The sequence below is a fragment of the Caretta caretta genome, chromosome 4, assembly GCF_965140235.1.
Source record: "Caretta caretta isolate rCarCar2 chromosome 4, rCarCar1.hap1, whole genome shotgun sequence".
Lineage (NCBI taxonomy): Eukaryota > Metazoa > Chordata > Testudines > Cheloniidae > Caretta > Caretta caretta.
The window spans coordinates 130,620,721-130,647,161 of NC_134209.1; the positions used below are offsets into that span (position 1 = coordinate 130,620,721).

At 41.1% G+C, this 26,441-nt stretch overlaps 1 protein-coding gene across 14 annotated transcripts in view; it reads right to left on the minus strand.

The window, feature by feature from the left end:
- Positions 1 to 26,441, minus strand: part of ABLIM2 (actin binding LIM protein family member 2) — a 214,829-nt gene that overhangs the window by 176,735 nt on the left and 11,653 nt on the right. The gene's annotated exons all lie outside the window — the stretch shown is intronic.

Below are 26,441 nucleotides of genomic sequence, written 5' to 3' on the forward strand. Positions count from 1 at the left end.
GGATGTAATGTGTTAATGGAAGGCATAACATAAGTGATTGCAATGGCACTGTTCAAAGCACTGGTGCAATAATATCTATAGTTATGAGCACAGACTTCGATTCCATTTTATAAGCGAGATAGTGAAGAGCCAGAGTGAGCACATGGGCAGTCAGCTGGGATGTTCAAAGTTCTACACAGTAAGCAAAGAATTTAGGAATCTGCATCCGTTAAAAACCAGTATGACTTTGGTATATATGTGATCATGAAGGGTGTAGAAAAGGTGGCAGGCTCTGTAAAAGCAGTAAGACTATTTTGAGAATGTTTTTTACGTGGAGGGAAATTAATGTGCAGAATAGATGGTTAAAGGGTACAGTTGAAGAAGCAAATGTGATTATTCATAAAGAACTAGATGCTAGCTCTCCATTGGTCCACACACATTAAGTCAACTGGAGTTTTGCCTTTGAAAAAAAAGTCAATGGCAAGTCAGGACCCTTAAATAGACAATAAAAAAACAAGGTACTAGCTAACTAATCAGATGGACTTAAATAAACTTTGCAGCCTTCTTCTGTCCTTGAATGTTATGTAGATATTCCTGTAATTCTGCTGTTTTGAGCTACCCATGCCCCAAGAATAGCACATGCTCATAAGTACCAGATTCTACAGACAAAAAGCATCTAATTGCATTGTCCCCCTCAAGGGTTTTTTCTAGAAACTAATTTAAGAGAGCACACAAATCAATCAATAAATCAGAAAAATTGTGGATTAAGAGACCTGGTGACAAATGCAAAGTCAGGACACAGCACACTGCTTGTTTTGCAAAACTTCTTTCTTTATAAAGGGATACAGCTGAAAAACAAAAAGAAAAGGAGTACTTGTGGCACCTTAGAGACTAACCAATTTATTTGAGCATAAGCTTTCATGAGCTACAGCTCACTTCATCGGATGTGAAAAACAGCAGGCCAGATCCTCAATTTGTGTAACTGAAGCAACATTGATTTACTCTAGTTGAGGAAATGGCCAAGTATGTATGTTGGGCAGACTCAAGTCTGCTCCCATTGAAATCAATGGCAAAAATCTCATTGTTCCAATGGGAGCAACTCCACGCCCTAATAATTTTTAAAATATAAACCATTTCTGATCTCAGTAGTTGTATTTTCTTATTACTTTGCTACAAAGTTTAAACTGTTCCCTATTTTGCCGTGGCTACTATTTTCCCTCAGCTCCATCTTAAGTGAAATAATGCCTATGGGCACGCTAAAGTACGAAGAAACAAAATCTAGAAATATTTGTCCTCATAGCTGTTTAAATAAAGCAGTATTCCAGCCGTATAAGCATGAGTTTCAAACAGACTAGTTTCTGGAATTATTAGCTCTCCCTTTTTAGGAACCAATTAGAAATAGAGGTAAAATGGCATGATCTCTTTAAATTACTAATTGGTGTCTCCACAGAGGTCAAGGTGAACCTGAAATAATCAAAATATTAGAACTACAGAAAGATACTAATACCATCCAGTAATTTGTCTGTAAAAGCCTATGTGGAAGCCACACAAAGCCCTGAAGCTACAGACTAACATTTGCAATATGTCCTAATATAGCAAATGCTAACAATGCAAACCACATAAAAATGTGGAATCAAATAACTCCTTTCCATGGCAAAAGTACAAAAGTTATGTAATTGGAGTCCCAGGATAAAGGTGTGGAAATGCTGACTCACTCTCTGCTCAGTGGTCTTGTGGAAGGAGATGGTCATGGCATGGAACTGCATGGAGCTTGAGGGACTTGGGAACTGTGACCCAACTTTATAGATTACTGGTCATCTGCATATCCGTCCTAAGGCCCTGCATGGTGTCAAGTATCAGGGCGTAGCCGTGTTAGTCTGTATCCACAAAAACAACAAGGACTCTGGTGGCACCTTAAAGACTAACGGATTTATTTGGGCATAAGCTTTCGTGGGTAAAACTCCACTTCTTCAGATGCATGGAGTGAAAATTACAGATACAGGCATTATATAATGACACATGAAGGGAAGGGAGTTACCTCACAAGTGGAGAACCAGTGTTGACAGGGCCAATTTGATCAGGGTGGATGTAGTCCACTCCCAATAATAGATGAGGACGGGTCAATTCCAGGAGAGGCAAAGCTGTTTTTGTAATGAGCCAGCCACTCCCAGTCCCTAATGCAATTTGTTCCAATCCCTCAGACAGAGACAAACACCTACAAGATCTTTATCAAGCATTCTTAAAACTACAATACCCACCTGGGGAAGTGAGGAAACAGACTGACAGAGCGAGACAGGTACCCAGAAATCACCTACTACAGGACAGGCCCAACAAGGAAAACAACAGAACGCCACTGGTCATCACGTACAGCCCCCAACTAAAACCTCTCCAGCACATTATCAACAATCTACAACCTATTCTGGAAAACAATCCCTCACTCTCACAGACCTGGGGAGGCAGGCCAGTCCTCACTTACAGACAACCCCCCACTTGAAGCAAATACTCACAAGCAACTACACACCACACCACAGAAACACTAACCCAGGAACCAATCCCTGTAGCAAACCTCATTGCCTACTCTGTCCCCATATCTACTCTAGTGACACCATCAGAGGACCCAACCACATGAGCCATACCATCAGGGGCTCATTCACCTGCACATCTACTAATGTTATATATGCCATCATGTGCCAGCAATGCCCCTCTGACATGTACATTGGCCAAACCGAACAGTCCCTACATAAAAGAATAAATGGACACAAATCGGACATCAGAAATGGTAACATTCAAAAGCCAGTAGGAGAACACTTCAATCTTTCTGGACATTCTATAACAGATTTAAAAGTAGCTTTACTTCAACAAAAAAACTTCAAAAACAGACTTCAAAGAGAAACAGCAGAACTAAAATTCATTTGCAAATTTAACACCATTAATTTGGGCTTGAACAGGGACTGGGAGTGGTTGGCTCACTACAAAAACAGCTTTGCCTCTCCTGGAATTGACACCTCCTCATCTATTATTGGAAGTGGACTACATCCACCCTGATCAAACTGGCCCTGTCAAAATTGGTTCTCCACTGTGAGGTAACTCCCTTCCCTTCATGTGTCATTATATAATGCCTGCATCTATAATTTTCATTCCATGCATCTGAAGAAGTGGTGTTTTACCCATGAAAGTTTATGCCCAAATAAATCTGTTAGTCTTTAAGGTGCCAGCAGACTCCTTGCTGTCCTAAGACATGTAGCTCCTAGCAGCACAGCTGACTTGGTGGTCACTCTCTTGTTGGTTCTCTGTTCTGCTGCACGGTAAGCACACTAACCTACACATACAGAGAGCAGTATATGCCATGGAGCAGAAATTAATGCTGCCTTAAATTGTGTTGGGAACATGGTGCCTGGATAGTTTGCACTTCACCTCAGCCTCTCCATGAAAATGTCCTTTGCTTATGTGGAGGACTGATTCCAGCTTGGGAAAAAAGGGCTGTGTGCCTCATTTCTCTTTCCTCTAATCTTCAGTCCTGGCCCTGTTTTCATGCTAATTATGTGTATTTGCTCCCATCTGTCTTACTGAATGGAGGTCAGACAACAGAGGGGGAAAAAAACACATTCCCTGGCTAGGAACCGAACAAACATTTAGAGCCAGGGGAAAAAAAAATAGTTTAGAGGGAATTTCCATGGCTAAGCTCTTCATCCTCTCCCAGCTGAAAACAAAACAATAATACTGCCTATGTGTTATAGTAACTCCAAAAGCAAAAGAGAAATAAAATCAAGTTGAAGAATGTTTTTATACTGCTAGCTAAGTCATGATGAACTGCCCCAAACACTATTTAAACATTTGCTAATCTGCCACTAAACCCGTATAAAATGTCAGATTTATGCTGCACCAGCAGGCACTACAAACAGTAATCTCATCTTCCAGAAGTGTGTGCCCTTTTTTTACAGTTTGCAGTGAAAAAGTTTGGAAAAAAAAAGTCAAGAATGTGGGTCTGATCTTTTCCTAGGTTTTATTTCTGTGTTTAATTCTGACAAAAATGAAGGGATTAACCATTGTTTTGTTGCATTCACTTAGTCACTTCAATTGCTTGCTTGTCTTGGACTTGCAAACATGTTGGAAATAAATTGAGCCTTGCGATAAGTGGGTACAAATTAATTGATTTCAATGAAATTGTGACTGCATACACCCAGGAGCAATACACTCTTATAATTTTATTATATATGTACAAATGAAGCTATTGTTTATCCCTATAGAACACATCAGCACATAGTTTTCATTTTCACATACAGGCTATACAATTTCAGGAATCAACTGTCCTTCAAAAGTACTTTCATCAGAGAAATGTGTAATATTCACATAAGCATCAGATCTGAACCTGGAACTCCTGTGCTACTTTCTGCAGATCTCCGTAACCAAAACCTCCATTTATCTGCAGCAGATAAAATTTAAAACTGCCCAGAGAGCAAATTCTTTGAACAGATGGGAAAGAATTTTGCTCTGTTCACTTTGCAACCTGACATCCTCTTCAAAAGCTGAATCAATTTCAGGTCAGACCAGAATAACTCTAGACAGAAAGAAACTTCATATTAACCCTTAGCAGAAAGCCCAGGAATAAGCAGATTTAGCCTAATAATAACAAGATACACACTATTTTTCATATATATGAGTGATATTTTAATACTGCTCCATTTCTGTCTGTTGCAGGATTAGATCAAAATCCTAGACCAAATTCTATATTATTGTAACTCTACTTATTTCCGTTACATTAAAAACAGAAATGAATTACTATTATACCAACTTTATCGGATTCACTGAAAAAATGTTTATGTGCATGATATATTTCAGGAAGAGCACTGATAAACGCTGTTCAGAAAGAATATATTTTGCATTTTGTTCACCAGGAGGGAACATTGTAACATATGGTTGGTGGAAAGAGGAGCTCGTATTGGAGACAGTTTTATAAGAACAAATAAGTATTAAAAGAAAATAAAGTCCGAACACAAGGAAAGGGTATTCTATTTTAGGGACCCTTCTTGAAAAATCTAAATGGCATTTAGTTTCACTGAGACTGAATCAGATTAGCACTATCATCACATGGAAAAAATACAGTGAGCCTAACCTGTGCCATTTCAGTGGTTTGTCTTTGAGAACAAAGTTTTTTTCCACCCACCACAGAAGCTTTTCTTTTTATTTCTATTACAATAGCACCCAGAGGGCTTCAGCTAACCAGTTTTTCTTATGCTGCAGGTTGTTCTTATCCTCTATATAAGTTTTGATAGTCTGATATACATAGATCATATAGACAGATAAAGGTCATCACTATTTTGTGTAAAGAGCAAGGAAGTTCCAGACTCCTTCATTCTGTGCCAGTTGCCAATAAGCCTACAGATCTGATTCAATATTTTGGTAGCAGCATATTAAGCTCACAATAACTTATGGCTAGGAAATATGAGTGACTATTCATAGATTCATAGATATTTAGGTCAGAAGGGACCATTATGATCATCTAGTCTGACCTCCTGCACAACGCAGGCCACAGAATTTCACCCACCACTCCTACAAAAAAAACCTCACACCTATATCTGTGCTATTGAAGTCCTCAAATCGTATTTAAAGACTTCAAGGAGCAGAGAATCATCTAGCAAGTGACCCGTGCCCCATGCTACAGAGGAAGGCGAAAAACCTCCAGGGCCTCTTCCAATCTGCCCTGGAGGAAAATTCCTTCCCGACCCCAAATATGGCAATCAGCTAAACCCTGAGCATATGGGCAAGATTCATCAGCCAGATACTACAGAAAATTCTTTCCTGGGTAACTCGGATCTCACCCCATCTAATAGCCCATCACAGGCCATTGGGCCTATTTACCATGAATATTTTATTACCAAAACCATGTTATCCCATCATACCATCTCCTCCATAAACTTATCGAGTTTAATCTTAAAGCCAGATAGATCTTTTGCCCCCCCCCCCCACTCCTTCCCTTGGAAGGCTATTCCAAAACTTCACTCCTCTGATGGTTAAAAACCTTCATCTAATTTCTAGTCTAAATTTCCTAGTGGCCAGTTTATATCCATTTGTTCTTGTGTCCACATTGGTACTGAGCTTAAATAATTCCTCTCTCTCTCTGGTATTTATCCCTCTGATATATTTATAGAGAGCAATCATATCTCCCCTCAACCTTCTTTCAGTTAGGCTAAACAAGCCAAGCTCCCTGAGTCTCCTTTCATAAGACAAGTTTTCCATTCCTCGGATCATCCTAGTCCTTGACTTTTGTCCTACCAAGACAGCTGGAATCAGCCAACCTTTTCTTGCTCTCCATCTAAGATCCGATCTTGACGGGGCCTGCTTAGTTCAAGGAGCCAGTGTATGCAATTCCCTGCCTGAGCTTGTCTCAATGAATCTATTTATTGCTGGATTTGTGGCCGACAGCAAGACTTTCCAATTCAAGTCCATCCTTCCTCAGCTATTTCAACCTTCCTTCTTCATTATCTTTTCACTGTTGGCATGAATGGCTGATAAGTAAATACCAATCTAACAGTCAGAATTTATCAGTCTTCTGCGCAAATAATCCAATCTTACAAGATGTGCTTCATAAAATTCAAAAATAAAATATGGCAAAATGCTTCCTCTCTATTTTGTGGTTCAATCTGACCACTAGGGACACAGCTCCACATCTGGGGAAGTGTGAAGCCACAGGACCCCAAAGTTAGTTCACCCAATGCTATACTCCTTTCCGGGGACGGAGTTCCTCCCTCTGAACAGCCATGGCTCTGTCTCCTCCCTGCCCACTTTGGTGTGCTATGTGCCCCAGGAGGAAGCAACCATGCCTGACTGCTTTGTAGGGGTGCAGGAGGGGAACTCCTTATACCCTACCCCCATCCAGACCATGGACCCAGGGAGCAGTAGGACATGATCTGGCCTTTAGACATTTCTAAGGTGTCTTGCTCATAAAATATCTCACAAAGGTATTGGCTTTAATAAGAATTAGCCATAATTTTTGATAGAGACAAACAAAAAGCATAGCAATCTACACCCACAGCAGCATGTTTCCAGTATTTATTTCTAAAATAGAAAGTAATCAAAGACAATTCTTCTCCCCATCCAAACATTCATAAAGTACATGGTGACTCAGATGCTAAATTCCATGCTCTGGCATCCTGTATCTCTCCATTATTTAGAGTGACACTGTTGCTCTCACTGATTGAAAAGTGCTGCAATGGTTCTGCTTTGCAATGAATGAAATCAACATTCACTGTCGCCCAGGGAATTTTTTCTGCACTGCTAAGCACTATTGATGCCTCTATCTTGCCGTTCCCCCCCCCCCCCCCCCGCCATTAGTCTTACTGTAGGAAAAGATCTGAACTTCCAAAAGGTCATTTTTCTTTCTGTGCTTTTTTAAAACTTGGACATGGACCTAATCATAAAAAAGCTCTTTAAGAAACGCACATTGTCTAACATTCAGTCAACTGCTCTAACTTACTGTAAGAAGAGAATATTCAATTTCCTATTGAAAACATAACATCCTTTGAGGTCCTCTGAGGGTGTGGAAAACCATGGAATGTAACTGACTGACCAGCCACACTCCCAGGAAAACAGTTCCCCTTGTGTAAGAGGAGAAAGCACACAAGACCCCTTTTGTGGATCATTGGCTCCTATGAATCCCATTTTCCATCTCTTTTAACACCTCTTCCCGTGCTGATCCCAGGGACTAAGTGTCTGATTCCACTGGCTTAAATAGGCTGGCAGGCCCTAATTCACGTTTTGAAGCTGAATTCACTAAGCTGTACCCCAGGGCAGCTGGCTTTGTAAAATGTGCCTTGTCACAATTACATCAGGGTGAAAAAACACACTGTTGCTTGGAGGCAGGTAAGTTTTGACTTTATGCACCTGAGACTTGAGTTCACTTGATAATAATTCTCAACACTTACAGAGTGCTTTGCAGTTTCAAAATACTGTACAAACATTAACTAATTACCATGAGTCCTGCCCTGACATCATCAAAGCCGCAGCTGAGTTATCTAGGTGTGACAATAAAAATGGGTTTTCATTCTTTACCATAGGAGAATACAGGTTTCATACAAATATGAACACAAGTTGGGCAAAGTTATCAAATAATTTGGTCCATTTGACAGCCTGTGTGCAATTGTTCCCTACAGTTCCGTTTTTTGTACTAGGTTTCAAAAGTCATCTGGGTTGAGGGTTTCATTATTTCCCATGTTAGACCATTCCACAATCTTACAGATCTCGCTGTCACGCTATTGTCACACTATTGTCAACTCTTACGATTTTTGTTGTGAGTTTGTCTTCAAGTCACAGCTGCAGGAGTAACACGAATATATGAAAATCACAGGCTTTGTTAAATACAGCACTCACAACATTTCCCCTGAAAGTTAATGTATATTTTCCTTTACTAACTTTAACCCATTACTTCAAGCTTTACTTCCCTGTACCAACATATATAATTCTCTCCCTCCATGCTATATGTCAAGTATCTGTAGATAGTTAACTCTCTTAACTGTGCCTTAGCCAGACTATGTTTCATCCTTTTGGACTTTCTCTTCTCAATTCTACACACTGAAGACCTCAGTCTCTTACTATAGTTTGTGATCTGTGCCAGTATGGGATCTATGTTTCAGTAACATTGAAATCAATTGATTGGGTAAAGTTAAATACCTGCATAGGTGTTTGTAGGCTCAGACTGTAAAAACTTTCTGGAGTAGGGATAGTGTCTACTTTTGTGGGTCTGTATGGTGGTTAACACACTTTTGCCTAAATACTACTGCCTACTATTGCTACTATTGCACAGTAAACACAAAACACGGGTAACAAGGTAAATTATTTTCAAACAATTCAAACATCTAGCTAAACCATGTCAAATGGAACTATGGTACATATATCATACTTGTAGGATTCGAGAATGAATCTTGGACAAAGATTTAAAAATCATGTAGCAGGGTTATAACATGCCTTTTTAGACTCTTAATTCTAGAAATAAGCAAGGCAAAAGGTTTTGATAGACTGGGCTGGATGTATATCTTTTATACTTTGCAAAAATTTAGATTTGGATCCATATTTAGTTCTTGAACCCAATTACTATATTCCCACCTAACCTTTCACATCACCACCAGCAATGTGACTTCGGATACCTTCTGCCTATCTAGGCGAGGGTGGCCTCTGACACCATTACTTTTTTATTTGGATCTTTAGCCTCTGGCAATAGCTCATCCAGATAGCTGAGGCATACAACTTGGTTCCAGGGTGTATACATTGATGTTATATGCAGACAATGCCCTTTTTAATATGTCCAAACAAGAAACCACCATTCCAGCCCTCCTGTCACTAATTCTAAAATTCAGAGCAATCTCTGGTTACAAAATAAATTGGGGAAAATCAGAACTAGAGGAAATCTCCCAGTTTTCATGTAGGGGGGCTTTTTCTCAATGGACTTTCCATCAGCAAACAGATGCAGTTAAGGACCTGGGTATAAAAGTTCCAAGACCAATTAACAAACCAATGAAGACAAATTTAGATCCTGTACTCTCTCAAATAACTAGTGATACATTCTTTCTCCCTTATTCTGTGGGGGAAGGTTAATACAATAAAAATGAATATTCTGCCTAGGCTCCTCTATATTCTAACCAGCCTGTATCTGATTTTAAGAAACTTCTGTGGGACCGTCGTCAATGCCCATGACTATCTCTTAAAAAACTCCAACCACCTACAGCCAAGGGGGCTTTGGGCTCCCAGACCTAGACAATTACTATTACACTTTTATCATGTCACAGATATCAAACTGGTTCCAGCATGCTAACACCCTTATGTTCACATAGTGGAAAATTTATGAGTATTAACACATCCAATTCCCACTATGGGTCTCCTTGGGATTTCATTCTGTCTGATGGAGAAAAATAAGGTATCTATGGTGGTGGCTGCGTGAAGGGTCTGGGCTATTCTAGTTAAGAGGTACTAATTTCTTCTTCACCCTCATGCAAAAGCTTGTGTTATACCAATAAAATAAAAACGAGCAGGATCTTTATTAAAGGGAAAAAGGCAAAATACCACATTTATTGTGAATACAGAAAGAATCATAGTAAGCAGTTAGTTATAGTTTACTTCACCTCACCTCAGTCCCTGGAAAAATCATGGAGCAGGTCCTCAAAGAATCAATCCTGAAGCACTTACATGAGAGGAAAGTGATCAGGAACAGTCAGCAAGGATTCACCAAGGGAAGGTCATGCCTGACTAATCTAATCGCCTTCTATGATGAGATTACTGGTTCTGTGGATGAAGGGAAAGCAGTGGATGTATTGTTTCTTGACTTTAGCAAAGCTTTTGACACGCTCTCCCACAGTATTCTTGTCAGCAAGTTAAAGAAGTATGGGCTGGATGAATGCACTATAAGGTGGGTAGAAAGTTGGCTAGATTGTCGGGCTCAACGGGTAGTGATCAATGGCTCCATGTCTAGTTGGCAGCCGGTGTCAAGTGGAGTGCCCCAGGGGTAGGTCCTGGGGCCGGTTTTGTTCAATATCTTCATAAATGATCTGGAGGATGGTGTGGATTGCACTCTCAGCAAATTTGCGGATGATACTAAACTGGGAGGAGTGGTAGATACGCTGGAGGGCAGGGATAGGATACAGAGGGACCTAAACAAATTGGAGGAGTGGGCCAAAAGAAATCTGATGAGGTTCAATAAGGATAAGTGCAGGGTCCTGCACTTAGGATGGAAGAACCCAATGCACAGCTACAGACTAGGGACCGAATGGCTAGGCAGCAGTTCTGCGGAAAAGGACCTGGGGGTGACAGTGGACGAGAGGCTGGATATGAGTCAGCAGTGTGCCCTTGTTGCCAAGAAGGCCAATGGCATTTTGGGATGTATAAGTAGGGGCATAGCGAGCATATCGAGGGACGTGATCGTTCCCCTCTATTCGACATTGGTGAGGCCTCATCTGGAGTACTGTGTCCAGTTTTGGGCCCCACACTACAAGAAGGATGTGGAAAAATTGGAAAGAGTCCAGCGAAGAGCAACAAAAATGATTAGGGGTCTGGAACACATGACTTATGAGGAGAGGCTGAGGGAACTGGGATTGTTTAGTCTGCGGAAGAGAAGAATGAGGGGGGATTTCATAGCTGCTTTCAACTACCTGAGAGGTGGTTCCAGAGAGGATGGTTCTAGACTATTCTCAGTGGTAGAAGAGGACAGGACAAGAAGTAATGGTCTCAAGTTGCAGTGGGGGAGGTTTAGGTTGGATATTAGGAAAAACTTTTTCACTAGGAGGGTGGTGAAACACTGGAATGCGTTACCTAGGGAGGTGGTAGAATCTCCTTCCTTAGATATTTTTAAGGTCAGGCTTGACAAAGCCCTGGCTGGGATGATTGGATTGGTCCTGCTTTGAACAGGGGGTTGGACTAGATGACCTCCTAAGGTCCCTTCCAACCCTGATATTCTATGATATTCTATGATAGCTATAACATTCCATTCAATCTCATATTTATTCACACATTCATTCATACAAACACACACACACAGGTTGTCTGCAAGGTTGTTATCATAGTTACCAGCCTTAGAGTTGCTCATGCCAAGCCACTGGCCAGGTGGCCTGGACATGAGGAGGGAGCAGAGCTTTGTCAGATGCTCATCTGATGCTCCTGGAAGTTGGTTTGCAGAATCAGACCCCGAAGTGCTCACTTTTTAGAGTCTATTTTTATAGGAATTTCTTCCTATGCCAGTCTATGGGAATTGCTTCATCGTGCTGTTGCTGAATCAATCAGCAGATAGCACATTCCTGACGGCTCCGTGCTGCTAGATGTTATCTTGTTCTTTGGTTCTCCCATTCTTGCGGGATTCCAGTCTGCCCTCTGGGGGTCCTCTGGTTATTTCCACTTGACGCCTTCTTCAGCCGATGGACACTGGATTCTTAGGCTGGCACCTCCCTGATCATTCAGTTATTATCCACACCAAGCATCCATCCACATACATCCTCTATCTCTATTTTAATCACAATTGTTAATACAACAAAAGGGCATGAAAGTCTCTGGGTGCTGTTTCTGTTGTTAGAGTATTGCTTTGAGTCTCTCTCTCTGTGAATTGCTTTGAGAACAGACTCTGTCTTAGAATGTACTAACACAATTAGCAGCTTGCAAGTTTCACACATAGAGGGAGAGAAACAGTACCAAAAACCAAGAGACCTCTTAATTAGTAATACCCTGGAATTTAAACTATGGGGAATCAAACTCATTTGTGATTTTAATACAGAACTTCTTTAATATGATCCAACACTGGGGCAATCCAGACTTGCAAATTGCGGAAAAAAACCCTATAATTTGGAAGACCTGGCTGAGATGGGGCATCCTATGGATTTCTAAATTAGTCAAGGATGAGGGTTTTGTCTCTTTTCTAATACTAAAACAATGATATCACCTGTCTCCTTCAGCAGAGTGGCAGTACTTACAACTAAAACACTTACTAACATATCAGTTTGGTCCTGATGCCCTAATATTGCCAGAGGTCCCAGAGCTACTGTGGGGACCTTGGAAATGCTTCATAAACTCCCCATGCCCATTATATATACTTTACTAAGGACAATGAACTTCACTGGGTTTGGAATTCTGCATGAAAGTGCAGGAAGGGGCATGGGTTATCATAGCCCATAAAAGAACCCAATGGCAGAGCATATTACGGAATGTTAAAAATGCTTCTGTGGATCTCAGGATACATTTGATACAGCAAAAGATTAATTTTAAAATGTACTGGATGCCACAGAGGTTGTGCAAGATGAGGGTGTTGTCCTCTGTTTGTTTGTTTGTTTGTGCAGAAATAAAGAAAAGGGAACCCTGGTGCATATACTGTCCAACAGTCAGGCAGCTATGGAAAGAAGGGGCACAAGCTACGGAAAGAGGGGGTGAAAATAGTGCCTGACTTCAGCAGCTGAAAATTACATCCTAGGTTAGGTACCTACTATGCTGAGTTTAACTCCACCACGAAGACTTTGGTTCTTGAGGGTTGCAATGATTATCAAGCACATGATGTGTCAAAAATGGAGGAGTAGGCGTGTGCCTGTCCTAAGTTAGCCACAAAACAAAAAATAGCTGATCAACGTAGAAAGAAATTATATGAATTCAAAGAAATTTGAACTCTATTTCTTGACACACTTGGATAAAGAATGCTGAGATGGTCCAAATAATGCCAGACTTCCATTCCCCCTCAGCTCTCTGCCTTTTTCCTTCCCTTTCCCCACCCCAACCCCAGTCCCCTTCTTCACTTTTTTGTCCACCCCGGGGGACATTAAAGACAATTATAGCATCACGCACACTGACCTGTGAAAGCCCTGGTTGGTGTATGTGTGCCTGAAATGGAAATGTCTGTTCTTTCCCCTTCATAAGTTCTGTTCCCTTAATAAATTAAGTTTTAAATGTTCTATTTAATTCTCTGTTTCATGTTACAGAATAAAATTCTATTTTTTGGAAGATAATTCATCTTTATTAGTTCACAACATATGCTGGCTGGTGATGAGAGGGCCTGACAGAGATCAACTACCTGTTACTGCATTGAGTCACACAACCCATAACATAATTCACAGACAATATTAATAGGTGCACTGACAATGTTACATACACCAACGTACGCAGCAATCACTACAAGATTCATACTGGACTGCAAAAGAGCAAGGCCAGGTAGAGCACACTACAGCAAACACACTATTCTGGCTCACTATTAAAATAGTCTTTCAAAGCCTCCCTGAGCCATATAGCTCCACGCTGAGCTCTTCTAATAGCTCTTGTGTGTGGCTGGTCAAATTCAGCAGTCAGTCAGTCCACCTCCACCCTGACGGAAACTTTTCCCCCTTTGCGTCACAGATATTATGCAGGACACAGCAGGCAGCTATAACCACTGGGATATTTTTCTCACTGAGGTCCAATCTTGTAAGTAAACAACGCCAGTGACCCTTCAAATGACCAAAGGCACATTCAACGGTCATTCTGCACCTGCTGAGCTTGTAGTTGAAGCACTCCTTGGTGCTGTTGAGGTGGCTGGTGTATGGCTTTATGACACATGGGAGCAAGGGGTAGGCTGGGTTGCTCAGGATCACTAGTGGCATTTCAACATTACCAATGGTAATCCACTGCCTGGGAAAGAAAGTCCCTGCTTGCAGCTTTCTCAACAGTCCTGTGTTCTTAAAGATTCACCCATCATGTACCTTCCCTGACCAGCCCATAGTGATGTCAGTAAAGTATTCCCGGTGATCACCAGCACTTGCATGACCATAGAAAAGTAACCCTTTCTGTTGATGTCTTCCGTGTCAAGGTGATCTGGGCCAAAATACGGATGTGTGTGTTCCACTGCAGTTCAGTAACTCACTGGTGCAAAATTATCCACTGTGTTCTGCACATTGCTGAGAGTCGCAGCCCTGTGTAGAAGGAGATGATTAATGGCGCCTGCGGTGGGTTTCCCGATTCCATACTGATTCCTGACTGACTGGTAGCAATCCGGTGTTGCAAGTTTCCACACAGCGATCGCTACTCACTTCTCAACTGTCAGTGAAGCTCTCATTTTGGTGTCCCTGTGCTGAAGGGCTGGGGCAAGTTCAGCACTCAGATTTAGGGTGACCAGATGTCCCAATTTTATAGGGACAGTCCCCATTTTTGGGTCTTTTTCTTACATAGGCTCCTATTACCCTCCACCCCCTGTCCCGATTTTTCACATTTACTGTCTGATCACCCTGCTCAGATTCAGGAGTGGCGCCTGGCTCATCCGAAAGTTCTGCAGCCACTGCTCATTGTCCCAAACCTGCATGACGATGCGACCCCACCAGTCAGTGCTTGTTTCTCAGACCCAAAACTAGCATTCCACTATCTCCAGCTGCTCTGTGAACACCATCAACAACCTTGATTTTTTTTCCCATGTCCCAGAGCAATCTAGCCTCCAAGGAATCATCATGTTTCCTGCAGCTTTTCTTGTAGCTCTACAAATACTGCAGGATCACACCCTGTGCTTGCACCACACGTGACAATAGTGCAGAGTTGTGCAGGCTCCATGCTTCTGTCAGAGATGGCGGACAGCGAGGAGGGACAGGCAGGGTTGCGGGATTTTGGAAAAAAAAAAGTGTGAAAATTATGCTGATGCAATTATGGTATGGAGAACAATGCATTATGGGAAGTTGACCCCTGCTCCCAGTCCCCGTTGCGCAACTCATTTCAGCCCCATCAGGCACTGCAAAAACTTTCCAAAAGACCCTACGCTGGAAAGTGGCGCAGTGGGATAGCTACCAATGGTGCACTGCACACTCTGCATCAGTACAAGTGCTCCTGACAAGGTGCAGGGCCAGCACAAGCAGCCAGGTGTGCACATGCACAAGCAATGTAGTAACTGCAGTGGCTGTATGCTGACATAAATCTGTAGTGTAGACATGGCCTCAGTCTGGAGTTAGGTGACTAAGTCCCTCTGAGGGGCGGGCACACTCCTCCCCATGGCTTTTCCTACTGGCTAGCATAGGCAACTCCCCGCCCAAATTGCTGGCTTCTGTGCATCCCATTCTTAGGCACCTAACTCTCCCCATGCATTGTATAGGGAGCCCACGCCCCTAACTCAGGGTCGTGAATTCCATGAGGTGGCAGAACGCCTAAAAAGTGACAGCATTGCAGCACCTAAGTCCCCCCTTGTGAATCCTACCTATTGTCTCTCTGTGCCTCAGCTCCCCATCTGTAAAATGGGAACAGCAGCACTTCCCCAGCTCACAGGAGCGTGGTGAGGATAAATAAACTAAAGACTATGGGATTCTCAGATACTGGGTGCTCAGATACTATGGTGATGGGGCTATGTAAGTACCTATGACAGATGGATATGACAGTGTTCAACATTTACTTCACACAACATTTAGGGCCTTGTGACTAAGTGCAGGGGATGAACAGTGAGCCTGCACTCTGATCTCTCAAATATTAATTAGCTCCCCTTGAGAAAGCTGACAGGGTAATTAGACAATCAGGCTGGCCAGCTGGATGAAATAAGGAACCAATTACCTTATCTGCCCAAGGCTGATAAAGAAGCAGGAAGAAAGTGGCAAGAGGAGAGGGGAGGGGGAGGGGAGGGGAGGGGAGGGGGGACGGGACCGACCGACCGACCGACCGACCGACCAGAGCTAGTTGAGCCCAGTTACACGGAGGACTCAGGGGAAGAAAACCTCTTTTCCCCTCAGGTCCTGGGGAGAAGGCCAAAAATCATGGTGGTGCTGTATATATAGACTGTTACACAGGGATTGTTGGGGAAATGTTGGAGGGAACTTAAAAGGGTTTGGCGAAGGCAAAGAGGGCAGTAGAGAAGCCACGCCCTGTGACAGACCTGTAATTGAAATATAAAATCAGATGACTGATTCATTCATCTTTTAGGAACCTAAAGGGTTTACTTTTATAATGAGAATAAGATTACAGAAAACATTTATGAAAAGACTGACCATTTACATTTCAAAACACTTTCTTTAGTTATTAAAATGAACAGTGAAATAGAGCAGAATGTGTTTGATCTGAACAAATGGAAAGCTCCCCTTCTGTTTAGCGATAATCAGTGGTGTAGTACAGCAATTTACTTTATAAATGTCATATTAAATTGAACCTCCAAAGCATTTCAGCTATCTAAACATCTGAATAAATACAGCATAGATTAGTTACAGCATCGTGTTTTTGTATGGTTCTGCTGGAGGTTGATGGTTGTTGTCAGTAGGCATGTCTTGACCTACAGGCAATCTTTGATTTTGTTGCAGCTTGTGAGCATGCTAGAAACCCATTATTTTGGCTAAATGGGAGAAACAATTAAGGTGCTTTCTGAAGATAGATGGAACAACAGATGCCACCATACAAAGCACTGGCCACATGGAAGGCCTGTGCAAGAATTAACTCCGGGAGAATAAGAGGGATTTCCCTGACAACTGATTACAAATGCAGGGGCTGTGGCATTGATTGGATTTCAGCTGTGTGTGGGAGAAGAAAAAAGCCAACAGAAAGCAGACAGAAAAGCCAGGACTAAAATCAGAGACACACAGGTAGTAAACTAAAACCCTGAAAGAAAGCTTCATTTGTGCAATGATGGCTGAAAACAGGCTTGGATATCTGAACAAGGAAACTGCCTCTTGTTGTTTGTTCCTACTGTGTTAAGGGAAACAGGACTGTGTATACATTTTTTGTAAATAAACAAGTTGCACCAAAGAAATTCCTAACTCATCCATTTCTTCTCCTAATGGAAACAACTCACAAGTCTCCAAATATTGGATAGTCACTCGAGCAAAAAGGGACAATGGTATACACTGTAAGAGTCATTCTGTATTGTCATCCATCTTTTCCTTATACCTAGAAGTATTTGTAGTAGTAATTCTTATGGCAAGATAGTGTCAAAGAAGTGGTCTATAAATAAGAGTTGTCTACATATGTACAAACTTAGTTAATAGGTAATATGCCAGTAGATGGTGCTCAAGAATATGTAGCACAGTTCCTGGGTTTCTAGGACCAATTCTACTTCTTGTGACATACAAATCGCTTCTTCTGTGCAGCTCCATACATGGAGCTCTTACCAAAGGGCGGGTCAAACCCTGCTCACCTCACTCACACAATTAGTCTGACTACTCATGGAAAGCTAGCAGGATTAGGCCTATAATGATGTCAGCAACAAAGTTTTACAAAGTTATTGGCCAATTCCATCAGTCCAGTTGAGTTCTGCTTCGTGGTGGTTTCTGGCGGCGGAGAAGGAAAGTGGCTGCAAGTCATCTTTCTGCTCTCCTAACAAATACCCTAGCTGCTCGAAGTTGCTCTGGATAGAACAGTCCTCTAGGAACCACTCCACCTGCTGAGGAGTGCAATGTAGTTTGGCTCCCCCCCCCCACCCCCCGCGCGACTTCTGGCCTATCCAACAATGCCCCTTACAGCCTGAAGTGGGAGCAGAGAGTGTGGCATAGACCCAACTACGATATTTCTGCACTACCTTCAAATGTCCCCTACATCAACTGCATCCCCAGCTGCCCTGCTAAGGTGGCTCGCCATCCCTTTTGCGCTGCTAGAGCCCTACAGAAGGAATAGAACCAGAAGCCTAATATTTCAGAAGGTCAGAACAGCAGTGGCAAGGAGAAGAGGGGGAAAAAACTGGTCATAAAATAAGTATAGTAATTTTTAGAAACAGGCAAAAAGATGTAAAAAGAAATTAACTTTTAATTGATTTTAGATCTATTGAGCCAAAGTCTTCTTTCATTCACACAACTGCAATCCCACTTAAATCAGTGAGGTTACATCTGTATAACAAAGAGTAGACTAAGAACCATTAGTTTAAAATTAATACACCACTGTAAATATATTTATTTTTAAAGTCTAGACCAAAAAAAAGTCTAGGCTCTTCCAGATCTGTTTTTAAATTGTCACTATTCTATGCTTATCCTATTCCCCACTATTTGGAAGGTATCCTGACTTTTAATTATATTTGCATATAATAAAAATAAATATTTTCAAAAGATAAACCTTCTTATCAGAAACTGGAAGAAACTAGTGGATCTTAAGAAACAATATATTAGCTTCTTTCCTGCATTATCTTTTTACAGACAATTACTTTCCTACAGGTCATATTAATGATATTTTATCTGAATTGTTATATACAGACATCTATTAGGTAACTAAATATCATTTTATTCCCAATTCATAAGAGTTCCGCATTTAAACTTTAAATAAAGAAACGATGTTAAAATTGGCTTACTTGTAATTATGACATATTAAACAAAAACTAAGCTGCTGTGTACTCTGGTTTGCAAAAGACACAAAGAATCCCGGAAATGCACTGGCCTTATTTTCAGGCCAGCTGTACAAGAGATTAGATTTTTTAATTATCTGTTATAAAAAGGCAAGTGGAAAAGTCTTGAATCTGTTTGATGAATTCATGACACATGGAATTAAGTCCAGCCACTGCCAAAGTGCACTTCTGCTCCCCACACCCAGCGATCTAGCTGGGACTTTAAAAGCCATCATGTGGCTCGGAACCTAAAAATCCTTTTGTCTACACTTGGAGCTGGGGGTGCGATTCTCTGTTTGAGGAGACATAACCATGTTAGCTCTGATCAAGCTATTGCGCTAAAAATATAGTGTAGCATCAGCAGCACGGGTGGTAGTATGTGCCTGGGGTGAGGATACTGGCATAACTGAAATTGTGGAAAAGCTAAGCTGAAGAGATGGATTCTGCAGTTGGCAAGAGTGACAGTCATTTCAGGAGCTGCTGGATGGTTTTCATTTCTGAAGAGAGAGACTTATTTTAGACTCCTAGATTCCCCATGTAGGCACCTAATTTTAGGAAACCATGTTGGAAAATGTTGGCCTGAGTAGATAAAACTAAGTTTTTGTTTCTTTGTTGCAAATATTGTCAGGGATCAAGAGCTATTTTGTGCCCCTGCTGTGCTGCCAATCATGACAAAATACCAAACGTGCCTATTTCCACTTAAACATTTTTCCCTTGAATTTTCAATCTCTTTGCTGCAGGGAGCATGTCAAGAGTTGAGAAGCACAGTTCAATTTGACTATTTCTATTTTTCAATAGAGATTTTACTGTAAGTCCACAAATAAAGTACCAGGAGTAAATTGGCATGAGCTTGATATTCCATAAAATTTCACAGAAAGAAGGGCTCCTATGTAAACATACATACATATCCTGCATATACAACATTCAGAGCCTAATCTTAGTAAAGTTGCATGCTGACACTCTGTCATGAGTAAATGCCAATCCTACTCACCCACATGTCCTATGAGTCAGATTCTCAGGCACGTACATTACTGTATGGATATCCAGTTTCCAGTCTTGACAGACTGTGTAGATGCCTTACAATTTAAACAACAAGGAAACTGACTATCACTGTTAGCCTGGGTGAATTTTGAAACTTGTCTGACTCTTCCACAAACAGGAGTTTGTGACTCTTTGAAATACAGTAGTGTTATCAGTTCTCACAATTATATGCAAAAAGAAAAGGAGTACTTGTGGCACCTTAGAGACTAACCAATTTATTTGAGCATGAGCTTTCGTGAGCTACAGCTCACTTCATCAGATGTATACCGTGGAAACTGCAGCAGACTTTATATACACACAGAGAATATGAAACAATACCTCCTCCCACCCCACTGTCCTGCTGGTAAGTGGGGTGGGAGGAGGTATTGTTTCATATTCTCTGTGTGTATATAAAGTCTGCTGCAGTTTCCACGGTATACATCTGATGAAGTGAGCTGTAGCTCACGAAAGCTCATGCTCAAATAAATTGGTTAGTCTCTAAGGTGCCACAAGTACTCCTTTTCTTTTTGCGAATACAGACTAACACGGCTGTTCCTCTGAAACCACAATTATATGGTGAGTCTTGCAATATTTGGTGTTTTATTTAAAGTTCACCTATCTCTTGTTAGCCAAAGCACAGGAGACTCATTTTTTTACATGAAAGTGATGTTTCCAGCTCTCATGTTTGCACAGAAAAGCTTGAAAATGTGACACCCCCCCCGCCCATTGCCCCTTAAAAGTTCAAAAACCAGAGGGTAAATAAAAACACCCCAAACCTATTACATTTTTAAAATCTCATGATTTTTCATGATTTTTGGGGATGGTCTGACAGACGATTTTTTGAGATTTTAAATAGGCAATTCTGACACAGTCATCTTATTAGTGTTGCATCACAGAGTGCTTCTTCAGTTACCCGGTGTGCTGCGCTGCCTTGCCTGTTTCCGTCACCTCACGGTGATAAACACCCCCAGGCTGTGTCCCTTTCGTCACATGTACTGGTATTCCTCGGTTCTCCTGCAAACAGACATGACACGTGTATACTACCTGAGGAGACTTTTCTGCCCAGCTCACCCTCTGAACTCTCCCCCTCTGTTCCTCCTAATTACTACTAATGTATCATTTAGCCCAGCAATTACCACCCAGGTGTTCATAATCCCCCAGCAGAAATGTTCAGTTGCTCCCAGTTGAGCCTGCAGCCTTTTCTGTGGGGCAGTAATCTCAGTGACCAGGGTGCTACAGCCAACGCTCTGTCACATATGGGTCATGGGATACAAAGTTTGTCAAAGAACAGATTGTTAGGTAGGGTGAGCATTGATTTCCATGGATTGATTTATCCCAGCGGAGGATCTAGCCCTTTATTTTTACACTGCAGCCACAGCTTTTCTCACTCTCTCTTGTTGAGCAGGCTGTCTGTTTCCAAAGGTTTATGTCCTCACACTACACAGGAGAGTGACAAATCTTGAGGAAAAATGTACAAATCTGTAAAAAATACAAGTACCAACAATAAAATGATTGGAATATTTTAACTTTTCTGATATAAAATATGCGACTAATGTTGTGCCCTAATCAGTGATTGACCTACATAATGCGCTATATGGACCTATGCACTGTATTCCATCCTGTCTTCTTCCTAGCCCCACTTAGTCTTCTGAGGGGAGTCCTGGTGCTTCTCCACTACAGTATTTGAAATTCAGTCCCTCCGGCTCCCATGAAAGTAGACTAGAAAATAAAGCCAAACGTGCGCTACTATCACAGGGGCAAATTCATTATTAGCATAAGCAGATTTAAATAGAATTGTGCCTCTTTAAACCAGTGATAATTTGGCCCTTTTACTCTAATTTCTGTGTTGCATAATTTGGAATATTTCTAGGTTTAGATATGTAACAAATATCGGTAAAAACAGTCAGCCTCTCCCCATCATGAGCAAATGATGGGCAGAACATTGCTTGCAGTTCACTGAGCCAGAACAGTCTGTCATGTGTAGCTTTTAAAATGTTTCAGCTCTTGTTTTAAACTGTTTTGATGCTTTCCTCCAGCCACTAAATAAATCATATTGTCCTACTATGTTCTATGCAGTGTACTGCTGGAAAGATGATGTCCTGGGCAATGTAGGTTGAATGGTAATGTTTATTGGATGTTCATATTCTCAATACCCTAAAATATTGGGGATGAGATCCTGGCACCTTTGAAATCAATGATGAAACTCCCATTTACTTCAATAGGGGCATGATTTTATCGCTGGTATCCAGTGTTTTGGGTATGTGCAACTCAGATCTCTTTTATTATGTATATTGTCTTTAGTGCAGAAGCAGTGTTCAGCTAACAGCCCACTGAATACCTTACAGAGACTTTTAAGTGGTTATTTATTACAGGGGGCTGTCTCCTGGAATTAGTTCTGCTAGTTTCCAAGGTATTTTCTACTCTAAATAAACGGAAATAAAGATGCTGACAGCTGCGACTGGTCAAGACCTTACACAACCTGCCTCTGATATTCCCCTCTGATCTCTCTCTCTCTCTCTCAACTGCCCATGTTGCTCCATTGCTCCTCCTGAGGCTCAAGGCTAGCTTACAATGTTGTGTCTTTCTCACACTCTTGCTCCAGATAGTTTTCCATGTGTACCCCCTATACATGGATGACCTTCTTGGCCCTCCTCTGTGAAGCCTTCACACTCACCCTTTCTTTCACTGCCACTGAAACAGGCTTCTTCTAAAAAGGCCTTTCTACCTTACTCCTGTCCTCTGAGAGCATGAATGGCTCTAAATGGTTTGAGTCCTGAGAAACCAAGTCTCCCTGCAGTTGAGATCAGTTGAGGCACATCAACGTGTTTATATGAAGTGGACTGCTGGCTAGGCATTCTCAGCAAGGAGCCCTCATCTCTGCAATACTCTTGTGCCCTTGGTCAGACAGATTCTGAGCTTCTTGACCGGGGCACGTTGAAAGGCCTTGCTGTTCTCCCAGACTTTTGAGGAAATGGTGGTTGAGACATGGAACATACTAGACAACTTGAAACTGTTACTTTCATAGGGGTTCTTCTGTAGTCATACCTGTGCAACTACCAAGACCTGTCCTACATTTTGCCCACTCATTGGCACGGTCTCCCATTCCCCTTCTTCAATTGCACATTGTCCTGGTCTCTGGGGCAGAGTGCATGCCTTCATACCCATTTGTAGAGCACAAATAAAATTAAATCATAATTATTTTAAAAACTCCTGTCAGGTCCCTATAGATACTATTAAAGCACCTTGAGTCCATGCTGAGAATGACAGACACACGTTTTGTTTAAACAACAATGACCCTTTTTGAGACATCTAGAGGAGCTACAATATCTAACCAAGGTATTTATATAGCACCAGTCACTGCAGTAACCTAGACGCAGAAGGAAAAAAAAAAAAAGATGTGAAGAGTAACTGTTGCATATTAGGTCACCTGTTCCATGCATCTAGCCTCTAATGACCCAGAACATGGGTTGTTCAATCCATTATTAAGCCCTGGGTTCTCTCACCTACTAATACAATGTACTGTTATAGTACTTAGTTACTGAAATGACTTAGTTCATTGAACTGATATTTCTTTTATTCTGATGTGGAAAATGTGGTATACTCAAAACAGTTAAGTATGTTACTCTACTACTTTAAAAAAGAAAAGGAGGACTTGTGGCACCTTAGAGACTAGCAAAATTTATTTGAGCATAAGCTTTCATGAGCTACAACTCACTTCATCAGATGCATTGAGAACTACTACTTGAGAACACTAAAGCAGTCCTTTTAATTATAGTCTACTCCAATTTAGCATATAGAATTTACTCTAGATGGCAGCTGAAGCCTTCTGTTTCTCTGCTTTTCATACATAGCATTTATTTTAAATACCCCATCCTTATCTTCAGTCTCCTGATGCTGAGTAAGTACAACCCAACTATCTCAAATGAATACTTAAAATACTTAATTTTCCAGCATATTTTAGCTTAGTTTACATTAAATGACACAAACAGCAGTAAATATTTAGAATACACTCTACTGAATAATTTGCTGCATTGCTGCTGAGCAATGAGTTATTTTCAGGGAAATTTACAGGAAATTATTGTAATATTTGCTTATCTCTGTAAGAGAATGTTGTCCAAAGTAATATCCGAAATAAGTTTGTGGGTTACCTTAAAAATACAACAAGCTTTGAAATCTGAGATATACATGTTTGGCTCAACCAAACTGGTCAAATTTTGTGAAAAACTTCAAAAAGTTCAGTTTTTAAAACTAAAAACAGGACCTTTTGTATGATAATGGGCTCATTTCATTTTAAAAGGATCCTATTTTCAACTTCTTAAAAAAATATAACTTTTTGAAATTTTAGCTAAAGCTAAATTTTTGCATGGAAACACCTGCATTTCTACATGTTTCAATGCATAAAGTAGTTTCGGAAGTTACCATTTTGCAAAAAATTCACAGAAAAAAATAAAATGTGTAGCCTAAAAAATGATTTGGAATGAAATTGCAAACATTATTTCATAAAGTTTCACAAAAATATTTGCTATTTTTACAAGTTTCTAGGTGAAAATACTGAGATGTAATGGGTCGTATTTATCTGTGATTTATCTGCATTTATCTTAGTATTTATTTTATGTTATGTGACAAAGTTCCCACTCTACCTTGGTGGGTCTTGCGCTTATTGGTGGATTTGCTCACCTTGGAGCTTCACGGCAACCCTCAGCTTGGCCGTTTTTCTGAAGACACAGTCCTGGTTGACTCCTCCTGTGTCTGACCAGGAGTTGGGAGGATTTGGGGGGAACCCGGGCCCGCCCTCTACTCCGGGTTCCAGCCCAGGGCCCTGTGGAATGCAGCTGTCTGGAGTGCCTCCTGGAACAGCTGTGTGACAGCTACAACTCCCTGGGCTACTTCCCCATGGCCTCCTCCCAACACCTTCTTTATCCTCACCATAGGACCTTCCTCCTGGTGTCTGATAATGCTTGTACACCTCAGTCCTCCAACAGTCCACGTTCTCACTCTCAGCTCCTAGTGCCTCTTGCTCCCAGCTCCTCACACCACACCATAAACTGAAGTGAGCTCCTTTTTAAAACCCAGGTGCCCTGATTAGCCTGCCTTAATTGATTCTAGCAGCTTCTTGATTGGCTGCAGGTGTTCTAATCAGCCTGTCTTAATTATCTCCAGAAGGTTCCTGATTGTTCTGGAACCTTCCCTGTTACCTTACCCAGGAAAAAGGGACCTACTTAGCCTGGGGCTAATATATCTGCTTTCTATTACTCTCCTATAACCATCTGGCCCAATCCTGTCACAGTTATTATTTATTTATCAGCATTGACTTTAACTGGTTTACACTAAGTACTATTTATTTATGTATAGTACCAATCAAAAATTGGTAAAGAGATTTTATTTTTTATATATTTTAAATAATCACCCACAATGCAGTTAGGTGCTTGAAATTAGGTGCAATTAGGTTCCTTTGCTGGGGATAAAATCGTTCGGGGCCTGATCCAGCAAACAGTTGCTATCACACTAGGTCTCCATCCTGCAATGAGTTCTATATGGGTAGACCTCTGCCCCATACTGAGCTCCACTGACTTTAATGGGGCTCTGCCCCAAGCAGAGCTTGCTGCTGTAGCTGGGACTTCATGTTTATCATGAAGCGAGTAGTCCCATGAACATCAGTGGGATTATTCATGATGGAAAGCACTACATCAAGTATTAAAGGTTTACAGGATTGGTTCCTGTAAGTTGTTTTAGAATCACACTGGTAATATTAGTCAGACCTCCTTGAACGAGTCAGGCCCAAAGGCAAACATGAATAACAGCTTCAATGTCATTAAACAGGACATGTTTATTTCAAAAGTAAACTTATATCATTATAGCTATTAAATCAAACTCAGCTGTCACTCTTCATCAAATTTTTGAGGAGCTTCCTTAGGTTGATGGAATATAAGCATGTATTAGTCAAATTAATCTTCTTGTGTGTAGCTGAATTTCTTGGATAAGTTGGCCTCCATATCATTCGCACTTGTGTTTCCCCAAGGGTCTCTGGACATGCGCAAGATAAATTTAGCTTGTCAAAGCTTAATTCTGAAGCTCTGCCAAAGTGTATTATAACAGGCATTCCCTATGGGGATCATAGGATTTAAGACTAGCTGCTAAGTGCTTCATCAGTGAGTTCACTACTACAGTTCTGAAAATAACTTTCAAGACTTTCTTAACATAAACTGAGTTTAAACTGAAAAAAAAAAAGGAGGACTTGTGGCACCTTAGAGACTAACAAATGTATTTGAGCATAAGCTTTCGTGAGCTACAGCTCACTTCATCGGATGCATTAAACTGTGTTTTAGAGACAAGAAATGCTACAAGACATCTGTTTTGAAAATTACACTTATGTTCTCACTGAAATTCAACTATCGTTTAGTATGAGGGATAGTAAGTCTCTAATGAAGCCTGCAGAATTACAGTTTATTTGAAATATATTTATTAAAACAAAAACTGGCCCTGATTTTCACTGAGACCAGATTCCATTGTCCGTCACAGCAATTTTGCACCAGTCTAACTCATGAATTCAGCTGGGTTACTCCTGACTGACACTAGTATAAGTAAAATCAGAACAAGCTTTCTGTCTTCAAAATTGATCAATAGTACCAATGTAGATGGAAATAAATTAACCATGTAAATTATTATGGACACATCCCTATAGCATTTTTTTGCC